Source organism: Silene latifolia, chromosome Y (assembly GCF_048544455.1).
Source record: "Silene latifolia isolate original U9 population chromosome Y, ASM4854445v1, whole genome shotgun sequence".
Taxonomy (NCBI): domain Eukaryota; kingdom Viridiplantae; phylum Streptophyta; class Magnoliopsida; order Caryophyllales; family Caryophyllaceae; genus Silene; species Silene latifolia.
In genome coordinates, this window is record NC_133538.1 from 118,702,542 (window position 1) to 118,714,644 (window position 12,103).

The window sequence follows — 12,103 nt, forward strand, 5'->3', positions numbered from 1 at the left end:
TTTTCTCTTTCACTGTAACTTTGTTTTCGGAGTTATTAGCTCGGATTTGTATGTTCTTTACGCCGGATTCTTGCGATTTTAGTCTCTTTCTCCCTTTTTAATTTTAATCTTTCATTTATTCATCTTAATTACTTGTTTTGCTCTTCGTTAATTCCTGCCCTAATCTTTGTTTATGCATTTTAATTACTATTTCATCATGCTTTACATTAGTTATCTTAAAATTGTTATTATTGACAACATTAGTGATGTGAGTAGCTAAATCATTTCATGTCGGGATTAGGGGATCTACGGTAGAAATGTGACGATGTAGTAAATAGGTTAGATGAATTAATTGTGAGACTCTGTCCCCATAGCAATATAACTGTATATACCGACTTAGTTGATTGAACGCATCTGAGTCACCCTTTTAATCTGGTTAAATTTAATCCTGGATCGGAACATTGGACTAAATAGACCTGCTATGAACAGTACACTACCCTGACGAGGACGGAAGTTAAGTTAGTGGGAATCTAGGGTAGAAAGTGGACTGGAAGGACCTTTCCATATCCATCCCGCAGTATTTTATCTAAATTGTTTACAGTTGAGTCACTGGACTACCGTAGTGAACCGAAATCCTGACATGTCCCCTCTCTATTGATAGTTTAATCTCATTTTCTGTCTTTATTGCTCTTTTCTTGCTTCTCTTCCTTTTACACTTTTACTTTAGAAAACCAATTACAACCCCCCCCCCATTTGTGACCAAATAGTAGGACCTTTACAGATATCTTGCCTCCCTGAGGAGATCGACCTGACTTCCCTAGCTATATAGTTAGTTTAGTTAGTTATTTTTGATAGGTATACGATAGCCCTGTCATTTCTTCTTCTAGTTTCACGTGTGTTTCCTCAATTCTTTGTTTTTTTTTCTTCTTCCACACGTTTCATTCTTTTTTTCTTTTTTCTCATGTTTTTTTCTTCCTTTCTCATTCCTCTACCAACTCCAATCAACAAAAATGAGCCAAACTCACAACGGATCAACATACCACAAAAGACACAACTAAACTAGCTTGACTAGGCAGGCTCAGTTTTGGATGTAGCTAATGGGTCAAAAGGGTTAAATTTGGCTTAAGTGGAGCTAATTGGGTGAAAAATGAAAGAAAGGGAATTTTGCAAGCGCCTCCCTGCATGTGACACTGACCACAAACCTGAATGTATGCAATTGATAAGAAATCGAATTTCATAAATGTGCAAAAGTGATGAACATGCTATGGAAGGAGTACTACTCTCAATTTCTATGGAAACCGGTCATGAATGTCACCAGTTATATAGCTCTAAAACTCAGAAATTGTAAGTAGGTTGCCAATTTAACAGGTTAAGTCTAAACAGTCAGCTAAATTTGAACAAAAAACTCGTAGATATGCGCATGACTCAGCTAATAACTATCAATTAGATGTAAGGCTTAAGTAAAAATGACAAGTTAATGTGTAGTATCATCACGGAAATCTACCGTTCCAACTCAACCTATATGCAAAAATAAACGTGCAATTTTTTTTTCTTTGATTTTTTTTTTTCGGAAAAATAAAGAACAATGTATATGAAAATTAAACGTGATAGCCGGAATGCAGTAAGAATAACATGTATACGCGGATATGGATGCATAACCTCCCCAGACCAAACCGTACAATGCCCTCATTGTTCCCAAAAATAGGGAAAGGAAATGCAAACTAAAATGGAGATCGAAGATGCGGAAAACTTACAAGATAACGCGAAGTAGGGACCTCCCCAAACCAGCCACTAACATGGGAGGTCACAAACAGCTGCAGGAAGCGAATCAAGGCAAACCAACTCGATCGAGAGAGAAGATTACTCGATTGAGTGAAATGGGCTGTAGAAGTGTTCGATCGAGAAAGTAGGGCACTCGATTGAGAAGACACATTAGTAAACACACAACAAAAACCGAAACATTAGAAAAATAACTAAAAAGCGTAAATTCCGGGTTGCCTCCCGGATAGCACTAGTTTCAGACAAGTCCCAGCTCGACCATCTTTTCTTCCTCCAGCCATCTTGATCTATCCCAGTCAAAACAGCTTAAAGCGCGCAGTAGCCCATCAAACAGCTGCGCATGTGCTACACAAAACTGTAAGTAGCACCATAGTATAACAGTAGCATAGGAAAATAAAATGTACAAACGTTTAAGCCTAACAAATTTCCTATGACAGCTCCTAAATTTTTCCACAAAATAAAGGAGCTCGGGAGCAATTAATAATAATCTAGGGCAGCAACATTTCAGATTAACAAATTTCGGATGGCAAAGATGGTGAATCATTATCAAATTATCTAACCTGCTGGGAGGGGGTATTACATTGAATTATGAAGCATAAGTCAAATGAGGTAATGTACTGTTTATACAAATAATAATATAACTATCTTCTACTACCTCAGTTTGGTCGCTCTCAATGATGAAATCATTGACAAAGGAAGATATTACCTTTTCCATGCTCAGACCAATTACCGACTCAGCTGTCTTCTCGCTACCCTCATCGGTGGATTCCGTCCCGTTAATCGCAGCCTCAAGCACATCCAGCTCAGCTTTGAAAAGGGGAGACTCACCATAACCGTTGTCATCATCACAATTGTCATCTAAAATGAACCCAAGTGACAAATCATTGCTCGCCCTGGCCAAATCAGTCGATTGAGTAGAGTTGTTACTCGATCGAGAGCTTTCCCCTTGATAATCACTCGATCGAGTTCATGAATCAGCTCGATCGAGTACTTCCTTAAAGCAGCTATTCGATCGAGTGGAATTTTCTATTCGATCGAACATTTCCTCAGTTATTTCACTCGATCAACCATTATAATCCATTCGATTGACTGAAAGTTGCTGATCAGTGCATAAATCTTCGTGTGAAGCGTCATTATCTGATAGATCATCGTAATCCGAGTCATCCAAATCATCAGCAGCACTAGGCAACGCGGGTCCTTCATGGGAAAGACCACTCTCGGTACAGGTAACGCATACCTTCTCTAGTTGCCTAATGTTTGACTCAGCAGCTAACTGAGCTATTTCAGACCTAAGCTCATCAATTTGCGCGCAAGTTTGTCTATCATGTTCTTGCAATTGGAGTGCAAGTGCCTTCACCAAAGAATTCAGCTCAGCAATCTCTTCTTTCCGTTTTTCAGGAGAAGGAGCTTGTTGTTGCGGTGGCCAGATAAACAGAGGCTTGTGATAGCCTCGTTGATAAGGTGGATGTGGCGGCACAATTATAACTTTTTGACTAGCTTGTCTACGCCGCTTGAACGCATAGACCTCGTCATTTCCCGCTCAGCAAACAACTGCATTGTGCCCAGCAGCACAACATCTCCCACAGTAAACCACATGCTGCGCCATATATGGAATATAGGTGGAGGGTCAAATGTACTCAAGCCTTCCCTTTGACGATCTTTTACCTAGAACTGTCTAGGTAGGACCAGTAGGACCTATCAAAACAGCACTACAGAAAAAGATGAGAACGGCCTCAAGGGATAAAAACCTTGAGGCTAAAAACAGACAAAATTAAACAAATAAATAAATTAGTTGCCTCCCCGGCAACGGCGCCAAAATTTGACAGGGCAGTCGTATACCTATCAAAAATAACCAACTGGCTCTAACTAATATAGCTAGGGAAGTCGGGTCGATCTCCACAGGGAGATGGGAAAATGTCAGCTTTACTAAGTCCGTAACGGTAACCTAATTGAGGGTTTGAATTTGTTGTTCTAAACTAAAGAGATTAAGGAAGAGAAAAAGGCAAAAGAATAAAGATCAAGCAAATAAGGAGAAAGCAGCTAAGACAGTCGGTTCACCATGATCATTCAGTCAACCAATCTAGGTCTCAGGTCAATGTGAGTATGGTCTATGGGGCAGTGAATATCTCCTTCCGGTCTCAATTCGCCCTAAAGCACAAATAGCTTAGCTTTCGCCCTCACTATGGTGCCCAAATGTTCGCTACGAGTCTCACCTTTTCCAACCTTCCGGTCCTGGTCAAGGTTTACTACGATTATATAACTAATTGCGTCGACTTAATTAGGCACAAATAATTAATTGAAGCGATTAACAACAAAGACTGCACAAGCATTAACCTAATAAATCAATTACCACTCCTTCATAATCATGGATTCCCTAGTCTTAGCAAAAGGGAATTAGCTACGTAGTATCATCGAATCAACAATAATAACCCATAGATAATATAAATTAAACATGATAACAATAAAAATAGAAAGATCGAATACAGCAATAATGAAAATCAACAATAAAACGGAAGAATTAAAATAGCAGTTATGATTAAGAAATAAAAGGAGTAAATGTACCGATTACAAATTCCGAATCCGAGTAGTCTAGAGTAGAAAAGAGAGTAAAAAGTCAACAGAAGGAGTGAGGAGGGAGAAGTCAGGGAGAAGAGATCCTAAGAGTAATGCAGTCTTCCGTGTTAAATAGCACACAAGAAACTTACTCCTATACCTAATTAATCAGCCTAATTACAAAAGGCCATAAGAAATAAGGCGAAAACACGGGTGAAGGGTAAAACCACTCGATCGAGTGGAATAAAACCACTCGATCGAGTAACTATGCAGCAAATCCCCTCGATCGAATGGAAAAACCATTCAATCCAGTAACTCCTTGTAAAAGCCTTCTCGATCGAGTATGAGAATAACTCGATCGAGTTATCTTCATGGTATAAAGCATTCGATCGACTAGAAAAGTGGTCGATCGAGCTATATTAGGACATAAGGCACTTCGACACCTTCCAAAATCAGCTCACGCGTCTTCTAAGTGCTAGATTCGAAGCTCCGATTCCTTGTTCTTTATAAACGTATGAAAATGGGACGAGTTTGGGCTCGTTTTATCTTCTTTCCGGTCTGTACCTGCAATTTACGCAAGACGAACCAAAGCAGACTATTCGGGGGTATTTGTAGCTAGATGCCACATAAAATAGTACAGAAATGCGTGTAAAAATGAGGCAAAAACCTTATATAAAGTACACGCATCAAATCTCCCCAAACCAAACCTTTTCTTGTCCCCAAGCAAACTGTGAATGCAACTAAGAATAAACAGTGGAACGGGACCAACGCATCAACTACAAATCACCCGCCAAACCAGTTTAATGCAACAACTTAACATAGTGCTAAGTTATAAGTGCAAATGAATTAAATCAATGTTTAAAACTTACTGAACCGTCGACCTTGCAAGACTCAAAGATATCGGACTCTCACGGGTTGCTCATCACTCAAATTTAGGCACAGGGTGAGTATAATAGTGAAAGATAGAAAGAAGTAAAAACACTCACCTAACTTGACCTATAAGAACATGCATGCAATTAACATGAATAAAGTCTCTACAACCGTACATATGCATTCCAACCAAACTAATGACCAAGACACATGCCGAGGACTTACATTTGGGTAAGTGAGGTAGTGGGTATGAAGGGGCTAAGATGAATTTGGAAATGTAAAGTTAATAGCCTAGCTAGCAACAACGGATCCAAATATTGAACTGCATCCCAACTTCATACTCAATATAATAATACAAAACAGTGCAAATTTTGATACACTCAACTCACAGTACTCCATAGACTTGTCAACTCCCCATAGGATATAAATAAGACATGGGAGTAAAAATCATCTACACAATTTTTCATTTTCCTTGCATATTATTTTTTCTCTTTCTTTTCTTTTCATATTTCTTTCTCAATTCAACATTTCAACTATACAATTTTTTTTTCTTTTTTTTTTCACAACATTTCAACTTCTTTTCATTCCCTTCAATTCTTCCATCGATTTTTAAAATCAGATATATAACCAAACTGCAGCAAAGCTTCCCAAACAACTACTCATTACTAGCTCGCCTAGGGTAGGCAAAATTATAAACTGTAGCAAAAAGGACAAAAGGCAATTTGGCTATGTGAGGCTCATGGGTAGAATGAAATATAGGGAACTGCCTCTCCTAACATGTGTCACCATCCACAGATCGAATGCATACAGGTATTAAGAAGACTAGATTCATGCTTATGCAAATTGATGTTACATGCCTTACTGAGAGTACTACTCACAACCTAAATGAAACCGGTCATGAATGTCACCAGTTTATAAAGCTTTAACCTCATAATCTAATGTAGCTTGCCAATATATGAGTCAAGTCTATTCGTTCTGATAAGAGAGAAACAAAAACTCGTAGATTATGCACATTATCATGCCAATAATAGGTTAAGAATATGCAGGGCATAGGTAAGGATTCAAAGTAGCGTCAAAGTTCAAACGTTCCGACTCAAAATAAACGTGAAAATTTTTGAATTTTATGTGATTTTTTCTGAAATAAAAACAACGAGGCATGCAAAAATGAATAAACGTGCAAACAGAAATGCAGGAAAACATACCAGACACAGATATGGATGCATATCTCCCCAAACCAAACCGTACAATGCCCTCATTGTACCAAAAATAGGGAAAGAAAAGCAACCTAAGGAGAAAAGGAAAGTAAGAGTTAGAATACTTACTAGACGTCATGAAGAGGGGCCTCCCCATACCGACCATAAACATGGGAGGTTATAAGTAGTCCAACAGTAGCTCAATAGATGAATACTAGCAGCTGGAAGATGGAACAATTCGATCGAGCAACCCAGAACAGCTAGATCGAGTGGTTTGGTTTCGAAAAACGCTCGATCGAGCAAATATGTTACTCGACCGAGTGATCGTGATTTTGCAGCTTGTCGATCGAGTACAGTAGTTACTCGAGCGAATGAATATCATAGAAAAGGTGCTCGATCGAGTAGAAAAACCACTCGATCAAGTTATTCCACCAACAAAACACGAATAACGAGCAAAGAAAATACAAAAGACGCATAGTTCAGCATTTAAAGTTCAACAAAAAGCTCAAGGCGAAGAAATAAGTTCAACAAAAATACAATAAAACAGTCCGGGTTGCCTCCCGGAAAGCGCAGGTTTAAGAGGTCCCGCACGACCTTTCTGGCATCAATTAACTGGCTCGTCGAAGTACAAGACTTCAACACGATTGTCTCCTTCATTTGCTTCGTGATAATGCTTCATATATTGCCCATTCACCTTGAACCGATTTCCTTCGGGACCTTCTAGCTCAACCGATCCAAATTTAGTGACAGCTGTCACCGTATAAGGACCATTCCACCTGGACTTCAACTTGCCAGGAAATAATCGCAGTCGGGCATTAAACAGCAACACCTTCTGCCCGACATGAAATTCCCGAGGTAAAATCCTTTTGTCATGCCATCTCTTCATCTTTTCCTTATAAATATGCGAGCTATCATAGGCGTTAAACCTAAACTCCTCCAATTCATCTAGCTGTAAAAGACGGTTCTGACCACACAACTTACGATCAAAGTTAAGTTCACGAATTGCCCAACAAGCCTTACATTCCAACTCAACAGGTAAATGACATGATTTCTCATAGACTAACCGATAAGGTGATGCACCGATCGGTGTCTTAATGTCAGTTCTGTAAGCCCATAATATGTCTTCTAATTTAAGACTCCAGTCCTTCCGTGATTTAGAAAGTACTTTAGACAAGATCTCTTTAATCTCGCGATTAGAGACCTCAACCTGACCACTAGTTTGGGGATGATACCTCAAACCACGTCGGTCTTGAACACCAACCTTAGACAGAATGGAAGTTAGTTTCTTTTCTTTAAAATTCATTCCCCCCATCACTAATGACGACTCTAGGGACACCAAATCGGGGAAATATGATCTTTTTAAACATCTTTATCACGATCTTTGCATCACAATGGGGTGAAGCAATTGCCTTAACCCACTTAGACACATAATCAACATCTACTAAAATATACTTGTTACCTTTACTAGACGGGAACGGTACCTGAAAATCAATGCCCCAGACATCGAAAACCACGACCTCTAAGATACCATTTTGTTACATCTCATGTCTCTTTGAAATGTTCCCTTATCGTTGGTAGGCATCACAAGCTGAAACAAAAGCCTTAGCATCAACAAACAAAGAAGGCCAGTAAAAACCAGACTGAAGTACCTTAGCCACGGTGCGCGATGGACTTGAGAGTAGTACTCCTTGCATAGCATGTTCATCATTTTTGCACTTTTATGACATTCGATTTCTTGTCAAATGCATTCATTCAGGTTTGTGGTCGGTGTCACATGGAGGGAGGTGCTTGCAAATTTACCTTTTCTTACATTTTTCTCCCATTTAGCTCCACTTAAGTCAAATTTAGCCTTTTTGACCCATTAGCTACATCCAAAATTGAGCCTGCCTAGTCAAGCTAGTTTAGTATGTCTTTTGTGGTATGTTTTTCCGTCTGCAAGTTTGGCCTGTGTGTATATTATTGGAGTTGGTGGAGGGTGAAGGAAAGGAGTATGAGAGTTAAAAAAAGAAAAAAAAAGAAAGAAAGGAAAACGTGAAGAAAAAAAAAGAAAAAAAAATGAAAAAGAAGGTGATTCACGTAAGTCAGAGAAAAAGAAGAAAAAAAAAGATTGAAAAAGTTATTAATTTATTTTATTTTATTCATTAAGACGGTATTAAAAAAGGGAAGTTTGTGACCGTCTCACTCCTCCGTTCTTATTCATACATTTTTGAGGAGATAGTGTAATTGGATGGTGAGTTGTGTGCCAAATGAAGGGCACTCGTGTTTATTTTTCAGTCAGTTGAGATTCGGACGGTCTTATATGGTCCTGTTTAGGAACTAGTTTGGCGCTTTTACCTCCACATTTCCATAAATTGTTTTGCCTTTTCTCACCTGAACCTCACTATTCCTATACTATTTGTAAGCCCTCGGCTGTGACGGACATTGTTGGTTGGAATATGTGCAATAGTACTCGAATCGTCTTTCATTTTTGTTGCATGCATGATATGTAGGTCGCAGTTTAAGTGAGTGACTGGTTCTCTTTCTCTCTTTTACACATAATTCACCCTTTGCTTCATTAGAGAAGAGTGACCACGTGAGAGTCCGATTTTGTTGGTCTTGCAAGGTCGATAGGTCGGCTTTATTTCTGAATAACTCATACCTCATTTGCGTATTGACTGTTATAGCTGTAACCGTTTGTTTTTGTTGCATTAAATTGGTTCAAGTAGACAAGTTATAGCTAGCTCTGAGTTATCATTTACGTTCCATTAGTTTCTGTTTAGTTTTTAGTTTACTCGAGGACGAGTAAAGGTTTGGTTTGGGGAGATTTGATACGTGCATTTTGTATAGTCTTTTTAGCCAATTTTTGCACGTATTTACATATACTTTTGTACTGTTTATATTGCATTATGTCCCGAAATGGCTACTTTGGTTCGTCTTGTCTATTTTGTAGGAAAGAATGTGAAAGTAGTAGAATCGTGCCATTTTCGTCCTGTTTTTGCATGCATTTTGAGGAGACGGGATTTTCAGAGCGAGATACTGCATTGGGATGCGTGAAGGAATGGTCTACGAAGCAGTTGTCAACGAGTTTGGAGCTGTTTTGGAGGAAGAACACTCGATCAAAGACTTTTCTTAGTCGGTCGAGTTGTTTCACAAGCTGAGGAGGTCGATCGAGTAATCTACTGTGCTCGATCGAAATGCTGGAATTCGAGGTTACTTGATCAAGTGATATTTCTACTCAATCGAGTGGTTTACTAGCTGAAGTCCTCGATCGAGCTGTTTCAAACTGCTCGATCGAGTGTATTAGGGTTTCACGGGCCTTAATCGGTCCGTGTTACTTATTTTAGTTTATGGACTTAGTTATTTTCTATTTAAGCGTGAGTTAATTAGGTCATTTATCATCTTCTTATCAATCTGTCACTGTTTAGCATTCTTAATTACGCTGCTTTCTCTTTTCCCTAAACTCTTTCATTGTAACTTTTTCTATCGGGTTATTTTGCTTGGATCTTGTGTTCTTTACGCCGGAATTCTCGCGATTGTAATCTCTTACTCTCCTTTAATCTTAATCTTTCATTTGTTTACATTAATTCTCTTGTTTAATTCTCTTAATTTCTGCCCTAATTTCTTTTATGCAATTTTATTACAATTTCAATATGTTTGTTATTAGTTTATTCATTATTATTAATCTTGACAATATTGATAGTATGAGTAGCTAATTTAATTCATGTTGGGACTAGGGGATCTATGGTAGAATTGTGACGATGTAGCGAATAGGTTAGATGACTTATTTGTGAGATCCTGTACCCATGGCAATTTAATTGTATTTACCGACTTAGTTGAGTGCACGCTTCTAAGTTACCCTTTAATCTGGTTAAATTTAATCCTGGATCGGAGGATTGGACTAAATAGACCTGCTATGAACAGTAGACTACCCTGATGAGGACGGAAGTTAAGTTAGTGGAAATCTAGGATAGAAAGTGGACCGGAAGGACCTTTCAACATCCGTCTCACAATGAGTTATCTAGACTATTTGTAGTTGAGTCATTAGGCTACCGTAGTGAACCGAAATCCTGACATGTTCTCTCTTTATTTATATTCATATTCATGTTTCCTGCCCTTACTGCTCTTATTTATTTCTCTTTCCCTTAAGCCTTTTTAGGTTAGAAAGCCAAATTTACAACCTCAATTTTGTGACCGAATAGACGGATCTTTTACAGATATCTTGCCTCCCTGTGGAGATCGACCCGACTTCCCTAGCTATATAGTTAGTTTAGTTGGTTATCTTTGATAGGTATACGACTGCCTTGTTAATTATCATCCCTCCCTTATCCGGGTCAACTTCAACATCCAAGCTTGTATTATGAATTGTCATTATTTGCTCAAGTATAAGGTAATCTCCCATGCTTTCTTCTTTGGGATCATGGTCAACTTCTTGAAATGTTTCTTTAGCCATTAAAAGAGGTGTAGCATTTGATGACTCTTCTTGCCTTGACAAACCATATGACTCTTCTCTTTCCTCTTCAACTCCCACCATGATAGCATTAACTTCCTTTGCCTTCATAGGGTCTCTTGGATTTTGCCCTTGTCCTAGAAATCCTCCCGGTGGCCTTTAAGGATTTATGAGAGCTTGAGAAGCCACTTTAGCTTCAACATTATTCATTTGTTGTTGAGTATTACTTGCCAAATCCCCTATCAACTTCACCAAGTTGTCATATTTAGCATCTCCCATGGAATTACTTGCTTGGGGTGGTGGCTCCTGGATGAAGGGTTGGTTGGCAATTGGATGAGGAAAGTCATATCCTTGATCTCTAAGGTTGAAAGTTTGGTTGTTCCCTTGTTGTTGATATCCTTGGTTGTTGTTCCGTTGTTGGTTCCTTGATTGTTCCCTTTGTACCCTTGGTTAAATCCTTGATTTTGCCCTTGGTTGTACCTTTGATCGTCATTGTTGAAATATTGATTTTGGCTTTGATTGTATCCTCGGTTGGACCCTTGGTTGGCTTGGTCTCCTTGGTAAAAGGTTTAATTACCTTGGTTGCCTTGGTTACCCCCATAACCTTGGTATGCTTGAGGTTGGTTGCTTGGTAAATGTTTGAGTGATATACCAAGCCGGTATTCCATGGTGAGGACAACGAGCAATCAAGTCTTGGTATCTATCTCATGCTTCACCCAAGGACTCCCCATCTTCTTGTTGGAATGTATGGATCTCGTTCTGGAGCATAGCGGTCCTTAAAGAAGGATAACACTTGGCTAGGAACGCCTTGGCTATGGCATCCCAAGTTGTGAAGGTATTGGGTGGGTGAATTTTCAACCATTGGTCCACTTTATCTCTTAAGAAAAATAGAAACAACATAAGCCTCAATGTGTCCTCGGAGACTCCGTTTCTTTTCATCATCGCTACTTCGCTTTTGAACTTCCTAATATGAGCATGGGCATCTTCATCAACATTGCCGCTTAAGCTATCTTTCTCGATCAACTCGATTTGGGCGGGATGAATTTCAAAGTTATTAGGAGCCAAAGTACCAGAGTTGATTGGAGAAGAAGAGTCATCCGTGTTTGGGTGGATGTGATCTCTTAGGGCCGCCATTTGTAGTCGTGGAATTGGTATATTTGGAGGTGGTGTATTTGTGTGAATTTGGAGATCATGAAATGGGTTTTACAGTAGAGGATCAATGTTGTTGTTTGATTGTTGTTGAGTTATGCTTTCAATGAGAGGTCGGGTGGATGAATTTGCTTGGTTTAAAGTTGCCAAGTTG

The 12,103-nt window shown here is 39.0% G+C and overlaps 1 non-coding gene across 1 annotated transcript; it reads left to right on the forward strand.

Moving 5' to 3' along the window:
• Positions 1–11,461: 11,461 nt before the first annotated feature.
• LOC141635256 (small nucleolar RNA R71) lies at positions 11,462–11,568 on the forward strand. Its single transcript, XR_012539955.1, has one exon. It is a non-coding gene; the product is annotated as a small nucleolar RNA R71 (small nucleolar RNA).
• Positions 11,569–12,103: the final 535 nt, after the last annotated feature.